The 17,396-nt window shown below is 43.5% G+C and overlaps 1 protein-coding gene across 3 annotated transcripts in view; it reads left to right on the forward strand.

Annotated features, from left to right (window-relative positions):
• Nucleotides 1-2,733: 2,733 nt before the first annotated feature.
• Nucleotides 2,734-17,396, forward strand: part of PTPN3 (protein tyrosine phosphatase non-receptor type 3) — a 287,151-nt gene continuing 272,488 nt past the window's right edge. For 2 of the 3 annotated variants that reach the window (XM_054018773.1, XM_054018774.1), the window contains exon 1: nucleotides 2,807-2,886. The gene's annotated coding sequence lies outside the window, so the exon portion shown is untranslated. Of the gene's footprint in view, nucleotides 2,896-17,396 lie in introns of all 3 variants that reach the window. The other variant, XM_054018775.1, reaches the window with a different exon arrangement.

Here is a 17,396-nt window from a genome sequence, read left to right on the forward strand (position 1 = left end):
AAGGTACCACAGGACTCTTTGTCGCTTTTTGTGGATTCTCTGGAAGTTGAAGTCTTTAAATCAAGATTTAAGGACTTCAATAATGCAAAGATTCTGGATCTCTTACAGGAGTGGGTGGGTGAGGTTCTATGGCCCCAATGCACAGGTGATCACTTTAGATGATCACAATGATCCTGTCTGGCCTTAAAGTCTGAGTCTGTAAGATGACTCAGGTTTCTGACCTGTATAGCAAGTCAGGTAGTACACAGATTTGATAGATCCTAAACTTTGAGCACCAAGATGTGAATACATGATACACCCATAAGCAATACATAGATTTCATGCAAGGGGCGGTGAGACTGATCAGTCAAAGAGTGTCCCAGATTTAAGCATGCAGTTAAATACTTTGTGGAATTGGGCTCTGAGAGAGTCTATAGGACTGCTTAGTTTGTGCCTAGCTGAGGTAGGGTTGCCAACCCTCCCAGTTTCACCGGGAGTCTCCCAAAATTGGGCTCTATCTCCCGGAGGCTACTTAAGCCAAACTAGGAGATTTTAGGCTGCTAAAAGTCCAGCGGCGCAGCAGGGCTAAGGCAGGCTACCTACCTGCCCCGGCCCTGTGCTGCTCCCAGAAACGGCTGGCAGATCCCTGCTGCTCCTGGAGGAGAGGCCAGGGGGCTCCGCGCGTTGCCCATGCCCTGAGTCCGACACCATGGCTCCCATGGGCTGGAAACTGCAGCAAATGGGAGCTGCAGGGAAGGTGTCTGCAGGTGGGGGTGGCGCCTTCAGGCGGGGGCAGTGCGCGAGCCTCTGGGACCCCTCCAGGGGCCACAGGGATGTGCCGGCCGCTTCCGGGAGTGGTGCGGGCCAGGGCCTTAGCACCGCTGCACCGCCGACCGGGAGCTGCCTGAGGTAAGTGCCACCTGGCCGGAGCCCGCACCCCTCACCCCTTCCACACTCCAACCCACTGCCCCAGCCCTGAGCCCCCTCCAGCATGCAAACTCTGTCCCAGAGCCTGCACCCCTTATCCCCTCCTGCACCTGAATTCGCTGACCCAGCCTTGAGCCCCCTCCTAGAACCCGCACCCCCTCCCGCACCCCAAGCCCCTTCCCCAGCCTATGATGACCAGGTGTCCAGTTTTCGTCTGGAACGCCCGGTCAAAAAGGGATCCTGGTGGCTCCTGTCAGCACTGCTGACTGGGCTGTTGACTGTCTGGTTGGCAGCGCTGCGCTCCTTGTGGCTCTTGGGAAGCAGCCGGCATGTCCCCCACTCCGTCTCCTACACATAGGGCGGGGGGAGGAACCCTAGGGCCCATGGGCCAGATCCGGCCCCGTGGTTAATTTAATCCAGCCCACGGCATCCCCCTGTGGGGCTGGATGCGCTGGCTCGTGCCCTCTGCGGGGTGAAGCCCTGAGCCTCCGCACCCCCAGTGGGGCTGGAGCCACAAGTGGGGGGAAGCCCTGAGCCTCCGCTTCCCCCGCCCTCGAGGGGCTAGAGCCACAAAAGCCAACTTGTCATGCTGCAGGGGGAAGCCCTGAGCCTCCGAGCCCCCCTGGGCGGGTGAGTGAATGGCCCATGATTGATTTTTTTTATGTGGGTCAATGACCTGTGACAGAAAAGAGGTTCCCCACCCCTGAGCTCTCGTGCCCCAACCCCCTGCTCCAGCCCTAATCCCCCTCCCACCCTCTGAACCCCTCAGTCCCAGCCTGGAGCACCCTCCTGCACCCCAAATCCCTCATCCCCTGCTCCACCCTAGAGCCCACATCCTTAGCTGGTGCCCTCAACCCGCACCCCAACTGCCTGCCCCAGCCCAGAGCCCCCTCCCATACTTCAAACCCCTCATCTCCACCCTCCAGCCCAGAGCCCCTTCCTGCACCCCAAAGCCCTCATCCCTGGCCCCACCCCAGAACCCTGCACTGCCAGAGCCCTCACCCCCTCCTGCACCCCGGCACCTGAGCCAGCCCCGTGAAAATGAGCGAGTGAGGGTGGGTGTGGGGGGGTTCAGAGGAGGGGTGGGGCATAGGCAGGGCCTCAGAGCAGGGGTGGGGCAAAGGTGTTTGGTTTTGTGAGGGTAGGAAGTTGCCAACCCTCCCCCAGCCCTGAGCCCCCTCCTAGAGCTTGCACCCTCTCACCCCCTCCTGCACCCCAACCCCCACTTCCCACCCCGTGAAAGTGAGTGAGGGTGAGAGCGAGAGAGAGCAGCGCCAGGGAGGGAAGCGGATGGAGTGAGCAGGGCGGGGCAAGGATGCTTGGGTTTGTGTGATTAGACAGTTGGCAACCCCAAGCTGAGGTGTGACGCTACACTGCAGCAGCCTGCCAGCACTAGCTATGCGAGCGGACCCTGCACTACTACCCCTTCCCTAGTCCGCTTGGAACGACACAGCTTTGCAAGCGGAGATACTCAAAGCACACCAGGGACCTGGTGGTGCAGGGGCGGCAGGGTCACCTGCAAAGGACAATTCACACCCAGGCTTGCAAGTGCCGGTGCAGAGAAGCCCAAAGCCCCTTGGGGGCAGGGGCTGCCTCTCCCCCGCCTTTGTCCAGCACCCACCACTCCCCAAGCTACGGGAGCGGAGCGGCTCCACTGCGCAGGCGCGTCCGGGGTGTGTGTGTCTGTGTGTGGCGCGCCACCCCCGCGTGAGGTCACTCGGCCCGCGCCCCTCCCCCCTCCGGCAGCGGCCGAGGGTTGCCGAGCGGCGGGCCGGGGTTTGCGGCCGCCGCTAGGGGGCAGTTGCGGGCGCAGCCGGGCGAGCCCAGCGGGGAGGTGGCGGCGGTGGCGCTGGGAGCGGGTCCGTGTGCGGGGATCGGCGCAGCTTCCTGGTCGCGTGCGGGGAGCCCGGCACCTGCTCGGCGCGGCCGGCGGGAGAGAGGAGCCCCAGGCCGGGAGCAGCCGGGCGGCGCTGCCCCATGGTGCGGCAGGTACCGCGCGGGGGCGGGGACGGGGGCGCGCTGCCCGGGGAGCCGCCCGCTGCGCTGGGGCCGGGGCGAAAGTTTGCGGTGGGTGGGTGGTAGGGAACCTCCTGGGGGGTTACCCGGCCCCAGGTCGGGCTCCTTGGCCGCTGTCCCGTGCGAGGGGCGGTGGCTGGCGGGTGGGGTCCCGAGGCGGGGGGTCCGAGGATTTTTGGGGGAAAGGTGGGGGCGCTCTGAGCCGGGTAGGGGAAGCAGATCAGCATCTTCCAGCCCGACTCCGGGCACCGCTGGTTCATAGCTCGTGTCTTTCGAGGATGGTGTTTTCCAGGCTGCAAGCAGCTGTTCCTAGCTGCAGTCAGTGCCACACTGGGATACACCGTGTTTCCCCGAGTAGGTTAGGTGCGCTGAATGGCAGCTCTGGGGAGGCTGGCCAAGGGCTGCTAGGATGATCTTTCAGTTATGAAGTCACTTCTCTGAGTTTAGTTTCCAGCTGCATTTAAACTGGCTATAAATGTCTTGGAAACTCTTGCAAACTTCGTAAATATCCCATGAAGTTCACATAGCAAAGAAAAGTTGACAGATGTTCATTGCAGTGTAACTTACAGAACAGGGTTTTTTGTTATAAGGCTACTCTGATTCCTTTCATCTTCTTCACCCTGGCCTCTTCTCTCCAAATCAGTCACGGAACGCGTTGAATAATAGTTTGTCTATAGCATTGTTGTTAAAACAACTTTGTTTTAACTGGGTTTTTCAATTGGTCATCTTTATTTCTTCCTGGAGTAGTAAAGGTAAATGGACTTGAACTTTTAAAAAAAAATTGCAATCTAATGTTAGTTGCCATATTACTTAATATTTCCTAATTTGCTGTTTCACAGATGATATAAACCACCTCAAAGGGTGACAGTTTTCCTCAGTAGTTCTTTTCTGCACATCTTGTGCTGACTTCTACCATATATACGTTATGAAAACAAGTTTATGGTGCCATAACTAAGCAGTAAAGAAAGTAAAGTATATTAGATTTTAAAGTATGAAATTTCCACTCCTCAATTGGACCTCCTTATGACCTCACCTTTCCTGTGATGTCTCCAGCAATTTAGCCATCTAATGTGGAGGAGGCAGGGCAGTTGAAAGTAAACGATATGCTTTATAAATACACACAGTACTTGTATGTTGTCTTTCTTGCCTCCATTCTTAGCTTAATTCGTCTCTTTAGAATATAAATTTTTTGGAGCATGGGTTTTTCCCCTGTATGTTTGTACTGCACCTAGTACATTGCAGGCAGTACTAATACATAATATAATTAAAAACTAGTTGACACATTGATAGCATTAAATACAGATACTGCTATTTTGAGCATTTGAAACATTACTTGTAGTAATACATTTAAGGTTTTCAGTTATAAGTGTAAGTGCTGTTATAGCAGAACTTTTGTATCATTTTCTTAAAACTTATTTTTTCGATAACTGTTCAAATTTTCTATACTCATTCACATTTAGGAGGATCATTATTTGGTTGTTTTAAAAAAAGTATTAAACTTTTGTAAAGACCAACAACAAATAATTGTCTTAATACTTGGGTGGTTTCACTTCCAAAGGAAACAGCTGACAAACAGGAGTGAGAAAAGAAAGATGAGATCCCATTGTAACCAGTGGATTCTGAATAACTGTTAATGAAATGCAAATAATACAATCTTGGTGACACTGACTTCGTCTTATTGTTGGAAAAAATCTCGACATAGAACCACATTTCTTATTTTAAATATAGTGGAAAGGGAACATGTGCCAAATATCACATATATAGCACTGTACATCTTCAAAGTATTTTACAAATTAATTTATTTGAAGAACTGTCTTGTGTTGATAAGATTATTGAGGAAATTATTTTTTTGTTTCATGAAACACTTAATACTAGTGACATATCTGATCCTTACTTATGCACATTCTTAAACGCCAAATTACTTGCCAGAGGTTTTGTAATTATAAACATTTATAAGGTGTCTATCATTTATCATCTGTTTTTACCTGTTTTATAATTGGGGCAGTTAATTCACACTTTTAATTGGAGAGATCACTGAATGTTATTCTAATACTAACTGAATTCCTGTAGAATATCTTTCTTGTTTCAGAAAACATTATCAATGTGAAAAGACTGCTGTAGCGATTAGACTGAAGTGACCAAACTAAGCTTTGTAATTTAACAGTCACTTCTCTGGACAATTGATAAACTGTCTCCACAGTGAATTTTTAAGTGATCAGTCCCTCTAGAGACAGGCCAGTAACACTTCTTACTTAGAAAATTTAATAAATAAAGTCAGAACAATGATTATAATATGGATACTTTGTGGAAACTGATTACTTTTACACATCAAATCTGTGTTTCTGTCACCTACTCTAATATGTTGAGAGCAAAACTTATTTAAGATTCCCGTTTTTTAAATTTGGCTTACTTCAGTGATACATAAACAGTTTTTCAATATGTTCCTGTGCAGTTTTTCTATGAAGCTGAGTAACGATAATCTTTCACCAGCCCAAGCATTTTAATGTATACAAAAGTAATTAAAGCCAAATAATTCTGTTAAGTAGACTAAACAACAATATGGATATCAGTGTTTATATTTCCTTATTTCATTTGTTTGCTGATGGTCTTAACGTGTGGTAGCTGCACATTTGACTATCAGATTAAAAATAAAAAAGGAGACTCTGACCCTAAATAGACAGTTACGACTATTTGTTTCAGTGCGTCTTTTTAAAGATAGTAATACATAAGTATCTATATTAAGAGTTTTGTGTAGAGCTTGTAGCCCTTTTTTCCCCTCAGTCCTGTGCAGAAGTGTTCCCCTATATCCACTGAATTTTATGAGAATTGTTTTGCATCAGAGACAACTGTGCACAATTCTTATATTGGAAAGAATTCACTACAGTAGATGATTGAGAGAAGAGGATTTTTAAAATTATTTGCTAGCTCATGAAGCTTGAAGAAATATATATTGTTTTGTTTTTGTATTATTGTGAATCAGTCAAGTGTTTGATTTAATTTGTATAATCAATGATTCATAGACTTTAAGGTCAGAAGGGACCATCATGCTCATCTAGTCTTACCTCTTGCACATCGCAGGCCACAGAACCTTACCCAACCACTCCTGTAATAGACCCCTAACCTCTGACTGAGTTACTGAATTCCTCAAATCATGGTTTATAGACTTTAGGTTTCAGAGAATCCACCTAGTTTACACTAGTTTAAACCTGCAAATGACCTGTGCCCCATGCTGCAGAGGAAGGTTTAAAAAAACCCTACAATTTCTTCCAATCTGACCTGGGGCAAAATTCTTTCGCACCCCAAATATGGTGATCAGTTAGACCCTGAGCATGTGGGCAAGACTCACCAGCCAGACATTTGGGAAAGAATTCTCTGTAGTAAGTCAGAGCCCACCCCATCTAGTGTCCCATTGCACAATTAAAACAAGCTATCTTACAAGTCATAGTTTTTACTGTATAAGACACAGGGCTAGAACCCACAAAGGGACTTAGCCATGCCTAAGTCCAACATTTAGGCATCCTTTGAGATCCCTAAAACTGCCACTCAGCTGCTGCTTAATTTTGGAGGTTCCTTGTGGTGTCTAAATTTCTGCTGGTGAGAATGCACAAAGCCACCTAAGTCCTGGTGTTGTTGAGCTGTCAGCAGCCCCACTGGGACTCTCAAATTAGGTGTACCTCAGTCTGTTTTGCCTGTGGGCTCCGATCCAGGAGGCATTTTCAGCACATGTTGACTGGATCAGGCCCAGTCTCGGACAGCCGGGTGTGAGCAGATTGGGAATTTTTCAAAGTGGGTGTGTGCGTGAGTATGTACATACATAGCCAATAGCTCAGTGGTTAGAATACTCGTCTACAATGTGGGATACCTGTTTGCAAATCCCCATTCTGCCTGTTTTGGAGCAGGGACTTGAGCCCATGTTTACCACATCCCATGTAAATGCCTTGACCACCAGGTTATTGACTATAATAGAGTGGAGGTTTTGCTCGTGCTCTGTGTGTGTGTGTGTCTGTGTGTGAGATAGTAAATCTGGTCCAGAGTTAGGTGCCTAACTGTCTTTGAGGAGTGGGGCTTAGATTCCACTCATCAGCATTTCCTGTTGTCTAGTTTAGGCAGCACCCCGTTCAGGATGTTGTCCTCTGTGAATCCCATCCTCAAGTGCTTAACTCTGTTTGTGGATGGTATAGGGAGGCTGGGTGACTGCTCAAGGCTAAAGATTTCACTTGGCAGCAGGGCCCCTAAAAGTTAGATGTTGTAATGCTCAGCATTGCTATTTCTAAGACCTTTTGTGGATCTAGCCCGTAGTACACCTCTATCCTGATATAACGCGGTAAAGCAGCGCTCCGGCGGATCAAAGCAAGTTCAATATAACGCGGTTTCACCTATAACACAGTAAGATTTTTTGGCTCCTGAGGACAGCGTTATATCTGGGTAGAGGTGTACTTGAAACAAGTTGTTTTATATTTACAGCACATTCATTGAAACAGTCTATATTATAAATGTTGCACTCCATTCTGCAATTCTGATTATGATATTTCTGTTATCTCCCATGGCTTTTTACTTTAGCAGTCTGGGTTGTCAATAACAAAGATTCAAGTAACTCTCGTCTTGATGTTTTTCAAAACTATCCTATGTTGAAATTGCAAATTGGAAAGTTATTCCACAATAAATTATGTTAATAAAAGAGGATTTAAATGATGGTATTGAATATTTGAGTTATATGGAACATAATAATAATAGTATCTAGCACAGATTATCTTGTTCCCTTTACTTGTCTGACACTGTAGTAGAGCCACATTCACAATGTAAGTGGGAATGCTGCAAATAGAACAGCAAGGTTTGGCCTTAAAGTTCTAGTCTGAAAAAAAGACACTAAAAATGATACATTTATAATCAGTGGATCAGTTTCCTCTGTGTATTCATTGACAAAAAATAAGGTTTTTCTGCTCTTTGCTCCTGTTAATGCAGCGGAGTGCTTTTGTAGAGTGATTTGGATTCTGTTCCTTCTTCATCAAACAGTATTGTTTACTAAGTTCTAGCTAGTTCAATCTGTGCAAATTCACAAAAGACTATAGGATTGACCAGGTGTCACTTGTGATGATGCGTGAGAAGGAGGAAACAGTGCAGCTTAATTTTAAAATCCTATGTTGCATTTTCAAAGTTAGTAGTTAGGGTAAAACCGTATCCTTTTTATTTGTAAATTAAATATATGTATGTGAAGACCACTAAGAAATAGCGAACAATTTACCTCTCAGAATATAATCACTTTGCTTTAAGGATGATGAGGTGTTACGGTTTTAATAAATACCGTTTAATGGAGTTTAATGAAGAGCTTAGATATTGTTAGCTTCATATCAGTATGTTCTGAACCTTGCAAAGAGTAAATCTGTTATTTTTTCCTAGCATTGCAAATATCTAAATATAGGAAATCAAAACAAAATGAGCTAGCATGTTTTAGAAACATTATGCCATTTATTTATTTCTTCCTTGCACTCAAAACATTTGATGGAAAACAAGCTATTCAAAAATACTCTTTAATGAGTGACTTGTATGGTATACAGTCCTTCTCTTTTAACTCTTAGTTTCCCACTACTTTGTTTTTGGCAGACTCTTTTTTCGAGTCTTGAAGACTTTTTCCATAAAGGGGATATTGATGCCTCCTTATTTTTGAAAATATTCCATCTACCAAATTAAAATATACCCCTATTTCCAAGGCTTATAATACTTAGATGACATAAATAGCTTTTACCTTGAATTTTAACTTAACTTTATGCTATGATTTCATGTCTTAACATACTTGTCAGCTACACAAGGCTAAATTGAAACATCTGTTGTACTATATCACCTTACTTTTAGAAATTTGTAACAGGCTGTAATGTGCATGTTCCCTAAATGTTAATATTGCTAAAGACGCTGGTGTTACACTTTTGTGAAGTGGTGAGAAATGTTCAGTTTATTTCTTTTTGTCTTGTAATGGCTGATGCTTTTGTGACTTTATTCTTATTTTCACAAATTTCATCACTTAGTGTACACTTCATATCTTTGTTTTTTCTGATGTACCTTTCCTTTTTGTCCTTTGAGATGTTCCGAACAAGTTAAATAGCTAAATTTCCTAGCAACTGGATTATAAAGGAAGTAGCTGTCTTGCACAAGAAACATAGTAATTTTATGATGTGGCATCTCAGGTGAATGAGTGATAGAAAGTAAAGAATTGTAGAAATAAGAGCCTCAATCCTGCAAACTGATCTGTATGAGTGGACCTCTGTACCCATGCAGAACCTAGTGGCCTTAGGAGAGCTTTCCACAGGCATGAGGGTCCATTTGCACACAGCCCCTTGAAGTCAATGGGGCACTGCATGGGTGCTGAGATGAGCTTGTATAGATCAGCTTGCAGGATTGGGGCCATAGTTACCAGCTCCCCCAAGTCTCCACAGTAGCTCTTGCTTTGATTTCCTTCCATAGTTCCACTGAAGTTGTGGATCCTTCGAGTTACTGTTTTCCCCTTCAGTCTACACAACCTATGGCACGTGTGCCGAAGGCGGCACGCAAGCTGATTTTCAGTGGCACTCACGCTGCCCGGGTCCTGGCCACCGGTCCGGGGGGCTCTACATTTTAATTTAATTTTAAATAAAGTGTCCGGGGCTTTGGAGCTGTGCTCCGGCTCCGGTCCAGCTCCAGGCAAAAACCTGCAGCTCCTCTGCTCCAGAGCTGCTCAGTTCTCCAGCTCCGCTCCAAAGCCCTGGAAGCTTCTTAAACATTTTAAAAACTTTATTTACTTTACTACAACAATAGTTTATTTATATATTATAGACTTATAGAAAGAGACCTTCTAAAAATGTTAAAATGTATTACTGGCACACGAAACCTTAAATTAGAATGAATAAATGAAGACTCGGCACACCACTTCTGAAAGGTTGCGGATCCCTGATCTACATGATAGTGAAAGCAAGTAACATGCAGACTTACCAAAGGAATTTCTAAACATACTCACGGCTTTATTCTTAGACAGCACAAGAAATATATAGATATGTGGAAAAATTACAATACCTGCATGTAAATTATGCCTCAGTTTCCTCACAACTCTTTGGATTTTGGTCAGTATCCTTACAGGGTCCCAGGGACCCTCCTTTTATCCTTCTTCTGCACAGCCTTAACATCTGCTCTGGTCTCTATAATGGTTTATAAGAGCTTTCCTTGTATGAAGTTCCGGTCCCTCTGTGTCAGGTGACTTTCCCCTATGGTTTCAACTCCCTTGTCAGGTGATCCATTGCTTTGTTATGGACCCCTGCAATCAGGCTGGTAAAGTTGGTTCCCCTTGGATTCAGACAGTATATTGTCCTAGGCTTGTTCTACGTGAATGGAAGACCATCCAGGTTATCGACTACTGATTGCTTCCTATTGTTAGCCTTCTGCCAACACCTCCAGGAATCCCAGTGTATTGTGAAGATTAAAAGACAACTGTGAAATTACAATGCAGTTTTACAATCAAAAAGGTATTCACAAAACAAAATGGAGTTCATAGTTTGATATAGATACATATGGAGGTACACAAATCTGCCACATTGACTATAATGTTTTTTCCACTCTTATGCTATGCTCTTATGCCTGTGCTATTATATATGCAACTTCAAGCATATACAGAGTCACAAACTTTGAGGCAAGTAGCTTTTGGCATTTTAAATTTGAAAGAAATGTTCAAACTTAATTATTATAATCTGTTATCTTTTAATTAATGGAAGTTAGTGCTTGCTCTTGAAAGGTGTCATTTTGCCAAAACTGGGAACTGACATCTTCCATTTGACCCTGGAGCAGAAGTATAGTACAAGTAGTGGTGGTGCAAATACTGTTGTCCATATTGACCCAACAAATGTTCCTTCTTCCTAATCTGAAGAGCCCACAGTGGAGTGAAATGATAATTGAGTATCTCTCCTGACACTACCACCAACTGTGATGGGTTTTTGTGATGTGGATAGTATTCTGCTAGAAGCTGAACTGAGAGACAAGTAGGAGTAAGTTTAGAGCTGCAGCCCAGTTCTCGCCCCTTACAAAATCAGTGGGAAATGGAAACTAGTATTTAATTCACCCCTTGTGTGCACACTGTTCTGAAAACACATTAGAAGGGTATAACTAGCAATTTTAACTAGAGCTGTGTGCAGGGGACACATTCTGTTGTTTCACAAAGGATTTAGAAATTTCTTCATGTTTACATTCTGATTAGAAACAACATGGAAAACTTCTAAATTCTCCACAAAAGAAAATTTCCCCCAAAATTCCAAATGTAAGTCAATTGAAACAGAATGTTTCAACAAAATCAAAATGTTTTATATCAGCTTCGTTTTTGCATTATAATATGAAATATACATTTTTAAAAAATGAGTAATTTCAAAACAAAAAATCAGTATGCTTTATTCCGATATTTTTAAAGTCAAGTTTGTCACAATTTCATGAAACATTTTCACTCTGGAATAGCATTCTCTTATGGGAAATGGTTCCATCAATTTATTTCTCGACCAACTCTAACTCGTCCAAAGCAGTTGCAATCCCTCCCAGTTTGGTATCATCCGCAAACTTAATAAGCGTACTTTCTATGCCAATATCTCCTTAACACTTCCGCTAGTTTCTTTATTTTCTCTTACTGAGAGTGGAGAGCTGCTTTTCCTTTCAAGCCGCCCAGCTCTGGGGCTTACAGTATTAATCAAGAAAAGTTTTACTTAATAAAGACTACAAAAAAAAAAAAAGTTTTAGGGAAGAGAGCAATATGAACAAATGAAACAGACTGAAGTATTATTTCATTATTATGTTACATAATGGATTATGCGTATCTACTTAATGTATTAAAGCATCCAAGGCACATCCTGCTAACATAGGAATCTCCCAAACTTTAATCACTCACACTTGTGGAAGTCAAGAGGAAAAGAGATACTAAACTTCCCAGCCACAGCTGCTAATCCTAATAAGCTATGTACCATTGGCCTGCCTGTGATGATATCTTGATAACTTAAGTTCTTTTAAAAAAAATATGTAACTTCCTTAAGAGTTTAGTCTACATAAATGCAATCCAAAAAGCATGGTACTTGCTGCTTTTTTGTTCATAGATTCATAGGTTCTAGGACTGGAAGGGACCTCTAGAGGTCATCGAGTCCTGTCCCCTGCCCGCATGGCAGGACCAAATACTGTCTAGACCATCCCTGATAGACATTTATTTAACCTACTCTTAAATATCTCCAGAGATGGAGATTCCACAACCTCCCTAGGCAATTTATTCCAGTGTTTAACCACCCTGACAGTTAGGAACTTTTTCCTAATGTCCAACCTAGACCTCCCTTGCTGCAGTTTAAGCCCATTGCTTCTTGTTCTATACTTAGAGGCTAAGGTGAACAAGTTTTCTCCCTCCTCCTTATGACACCCTTTTAGATACCTGAAAACTGCTATGATGTCCCCTCTCAGTCTTCTCTTTTCCAAATTAAACAAACCCAATTCTTTCAGCCTTCCTTCATAGGTCATGTTCTCAAGACCTTTAATCATTCTTGTTGCTCTTCTCTGGACCCTCTCCAATTTCTCCACATCTTTCTTGAAATGCAGTGCCCAGAACTGGACACAATATTCCAGTTGAGGCCTAACCAGAGCAGAGTAGAGCGGAAGAATGACTTCTCGTGTCTTGCTAACAACACACCTGTTAATACATCCCAGAATAACGTTTGCTTTTTTTGCAACAGCATCACACTGTTGACTCATATTTAGCTTGTGGTCCACTATAACCCCTAGATCCCTTTCTGCCGTACTCCTTCCTAGACAGTCTCTTCCCATTCTGTATGTGTGAAACTGATTGTTCCTTTCTAAGTGGAGCACTTTGCATTTGTCTTTGTTAAACTTCATCCTGTTTACCTCAGACCATTTCTCCAATTTGTCCAGACCATTTTGAATTATGACCCTGTCCTCCAAAGCAGTTGCAATCCCTCCCAGTTTGGTATCATCCGCAAACTTAATAAGCGTACTTTCTATGCCAATATTTAAGTCGTTAATGAAGATATTGAACAGAGCCGGTCCCAAAACAGACCCCTGCGGAACCCCACTGGTTATGCCTTTCCAGCAGGATTGGGAACCATTAATAACAACTCTCCGAGTATGGTTATCCAGCCAGTTATGCACCCACCTTATAGTAGCCCCATCTAAATTGTATTTGCCTAGTTTATCAATAAGAATATCATGCGAGACCGTATCAAATGCCTTACTAAAGTCTAGGTACACTACATCCACAGCTTCTACCTTATCCACAAGACTCGTTATCCTATCGAAGAAAGCTATCAGATTGGTTTGACATGATTCGTTCTTTACAAATCCATGATGGCTGTTCCTTATCACCTTACCACCTTCCAAGTGTTTGCAGATGATTTCCTTAATTACTTGCTCCATTATCGTCCCTTGCACAGAAGTTAAACTAACTGGTCTGTAGTTTCCTGGGTTGTTTTTATTTCCCTTTTTATAGATGGGCACTATATTTGCCCTTTTCCAGTCTTCTGGAATCTCTCCCGTCTCCCATGATTTTCCAAAGATAATAGCTAGAGGCTCAGATACCTTCTCTATTAGCTCCTTGAGTATTCTAGGATGCATTTCATCAGGCCCTGGTGACTTGCAGGCATCTAACTTTTCTAAGTGATTTTTAACTTGTTCTTTTTTTATTTTATCTGCTAAACCTACCCCCTTCCCATTAGCATTCACTATGTTAGGCGTTCCTTCAGACTTCCCGGTGAAGACCGAAACAAAGAAGTCATTAAGCATCTCTGCCATTTCCAAGTTTCCTGTTACTGTTTCTCCCTCTTCACTAAGCAGTGGGCCTATCCTGTCTTTGGTCTTCCTCTTGCTTCTAATGTATTGATAAAGTCTTCTTGTTTCCCTTTATTCCCGTAGCTAGTTTGAGCTTATTTTGTGCCTTTGACTTTCTAATCTTGTCCCTGCATTCCTGTATTGTTTGCCTATATTCATCCTTTGTAATCTGTCCTAATTTCCATTTTTTATATGACTCCTTGTTGTTTCTAATGCTTCCAGACAATCCCAGTTATTTAGTGACTCTGGCTTTCTCTTAGTCATGATGTTGAAGTTGAACTCTGACCTGTACTACTGTTTCTGTGTACTTTAATGATCCTTACATTGTTTTAGCTACAATTGCTGATGTCAATGTCTTATTTTTCAATATTGATGAACTCCAATCTGTGGCCCTTATTCTGCAAACACCTAGGCTGGGTCTACACACAGTTTTGTATTGATATAACTATTTCATTTAAGGAGTATGATTATTTTTTACCTTAATAGTTACACAGGTAAACATGCTAGAGTGGACTTATTTATACTGGTTTAACTTATTTCTGTTCCCACAAGAGAATAGCTATACTACTATACTGGTTTAATACAGATACACCGCTACCTCGATATAACGCGACCCGATACAACACGAATTCGGATATAATGCGGTAAAGCAGTGCTCTGGGGCGGGGCTGCGCACTCCGGTGGATCAAAGCAAGTTCAATATAATGCGGTTTCACCTATAACATGGTAAGATTATTTGGCTCCCGAGGACAGCGTTATATCGAGGTAGAGGTGTATATCTGTGTACACACTGAGGGAAGATTATACTGCTTTAATTATAGCATAAGTTAGATGCAAAAGTTGTACTTCTAGGCAAAGTCTTTCACATGAACTTAAAGTTAAGCATATGTAAGTGTTTGCAGGCCCTTTGATTAGTCTGGCTGCATCAACGTTACAGAACATGCTAGCTCTGATGGTTTATTTTGAATAGGATAACTTTTTTTTAACATGTTAGCTAAAATTCTAAAGAATGAATTCTAAAAATCTAGTTTTTGTAGATCACACAAGTTGTACTTCGATCAAGTTGAAGATCAGCTAGCACATGCCAAAGTACAGCAAATCTTTTCTACATGCTAGAGTGTGTTAGTCCATGTTTATACTAGAGAGTTAATGCTCAAAAATCCTACTGTAGATAGGGCAAGTTGTAGTCCTACTTTGTAGTTGATTGGGGGGAACACCTAGAGTGATCCCAAAACTCTAATTTGCCCTGCCTACACAAGGGTTTTAACATGTTAGTTATCTCGTCGTAAACATACTTTTTTCCTAGTATAACATGGCCTTAGTTAGCACATATTAGCGAATGTGTTCTTAGACACCTTTTTAATCCGTGTGAAGACAAATTCTAAATGTTTATCACCTAATTTGGTTGTTCATTCATGGGTCTAAAATGTTAGTGGAATTCCTTTGTTGTCAGTGGAACCCAGGTCTTTAAGTTTATCTGAAATCTTCAAAAACTTGTACTTTGATACCAGTCAGCTCTGTGTTCCTGGGGAACCAGAGTGCAGTATCCAGCCTGACTCATGAAAGACACCCCCTCACCCCCCAGCTTCTGCTTAAACCAAAACCCATCAGAGGAAAAACACTTGCAGAGAACAGTGAAGGGCATTGGGAGACACACCTAGACTCCTCCTGACAAGGGTGACAAGATTAAGACATCTCCATTAGCATACAGAATGAAGAACAGAGACAACTCCCCTAGCCTCATCCCCATGAAAGATGGGACAGGGAGACATTTCTATTTACATACAGAATGGAGAACAGAGAACCGCACTGAACTCTGGGACCAGAAAAAGCAGGAAAGTACTGCATCATGGGAATCTCTGCTCCAGATGCTAATGAACCTATGCCTGCACACACCCAGCTCAGCAATTATCAGACCAATTCTAGAAATGAATCCTTGATTGATATCCAAAATACTGAAGCAGCCTAGTTGCACTGTGAGCTCCCTGGAAGAAAACACCACCCATAGCCAAGAGTGATCAGCTCCTATTTTCTAGCCTAAAGAAAACCCTTGAGTCATCAGTTTACCCATAAAGAAATCTAGTGTTCTCCCTTGAACCATTGTATTTTCTCTACAAAAATCCCTACTCACCCTCCAGTCAGTGTTCTGATGCTTAGATCCAAACTATGCATCAGTTCCACTGGGACTCCATATTCTCCTAACTGATCTTGCTGTGGACTCTGCCTGTCTCCTGCCCTCAGGACCCTGAACTACCACCATCACCTGGGAACCCCAACCAGTTCAAGCTTCAGGGAGCTGTGAGATCCCCTTCTCTTTCTCTCTCTCTCTTTTCCTTTCTACCTTAGGTATTAACCTTTAATAATGTATGTTATGTTGATTTAGCCCTCCTTGTGTAGTTATCACTATTATTCAATAAATAACTTTTATGGTTAAGTTGGTTGCTTCTCTCTCTCTTGCTGAACTTTACTCTTTAGTGTTTTTAGCTTTCCCCATTCACTCTACAGCAACGCTTCTTTTATCTAAGCTAAAGATCCCTGCAGCGCCCAAAATACTGTGGGGTTTGCTCATCAAGTAGGTTACTGCCAGTAGAATTGTGATGTGAGAGTGGGGACAGGGACATGCTGAATCTGGGACGCATAAGGGTAATAGCTTGAAAGTGCTGCTTGACCCAGTCCATGGAGCCCAGGAGCATATAAGAAGAGGCAGCTTCAAAGTGCTGATTCATCCAGCCCAGTGAGTCCAAAGACATATAAGGGGTCAGCTTGACGGTGCTGATGGACCCGCTCTGCTCAGACTTGCTCTGTTAATGTATGTGTGGGTGTGTGTGTTCATTCGGTTCTGGGGTTGGAGAAACCCAGCCCTAGGGAGCCTAGGTCCTGCAGGATAGCTCCATTGGAAGGGGAATTGGAGAAGGGCGAAGTAGAGCTCCATATGAAAACACAAGTGACAAAAGCAGTACATTGATAGAATTACAGAACACCGCCATCCCACCCCCCCACCCCTGAAGAGTAACCGGAATAAATGAGCATACCTCAAAGTAACGGGCAAATCTGGTAACAGCTTTGCTCCCTCCCTTTGGTACTTCCAGATTTCCTTCTGCTGCCATATTCTCAAATCATAGACTACTGCTGCTGCACTCTTGTTCATTTGGAATTTAATTCGAGGTTTGTGGTAACTTCTCATCCCCGTTCATCACTGGATGTTCTTAAGAAAAAAGGGTATAACTTATTTTCCATTTATGTGCTCTACCTTTGTGTTCTCCTTGGCTATGTCTTCTTTGGGTTTCTGCTAAAAGGCATAATGTCACTAACTTCACTGTTGGCCTTTTAAAGAAACCTTGAGTTAATTTAATTTTGGAAGTAGGTCATGCCTTACTTAAGCCAGTTTCCATGCATAAGTCTAAGATTTTGTCACGGGTATTTTTAGTGAAAGTCACAGACAAGTCATGGTCAATAAAGAAAAATTCACAGAAGCCCATGACCTGTCTGTGACTTATCCTAAACATATTCATGACAAAATTATGAGCTCTGTGGTGGGGTCCCCACACCGGCCCCAGCAGGTTGGCAGCTGCGGAGGCCCATTTGGCACTCTGGGGGCCCCCACCACTTGTGGGGCCTTGGAGCTCCGGCGGCTCCCTGCTCCCCGCGGCAGCCGT

The sequence above is a fragment of the Malaclemys terrapin genome, chromosome 2 (assembly GCF_027887155.1).
Source record: "Malaclemys terrapin pileata isolate rMalTer1 chromosome 2, rMalTer1.hap1, whole genome shotgun sequence".
Classification (NCBI taxonomy): Eukaryota; Metazoa; Chordata; order Testudines; family Emydidae; genus Malaclemys; species Malaclemys terrapin.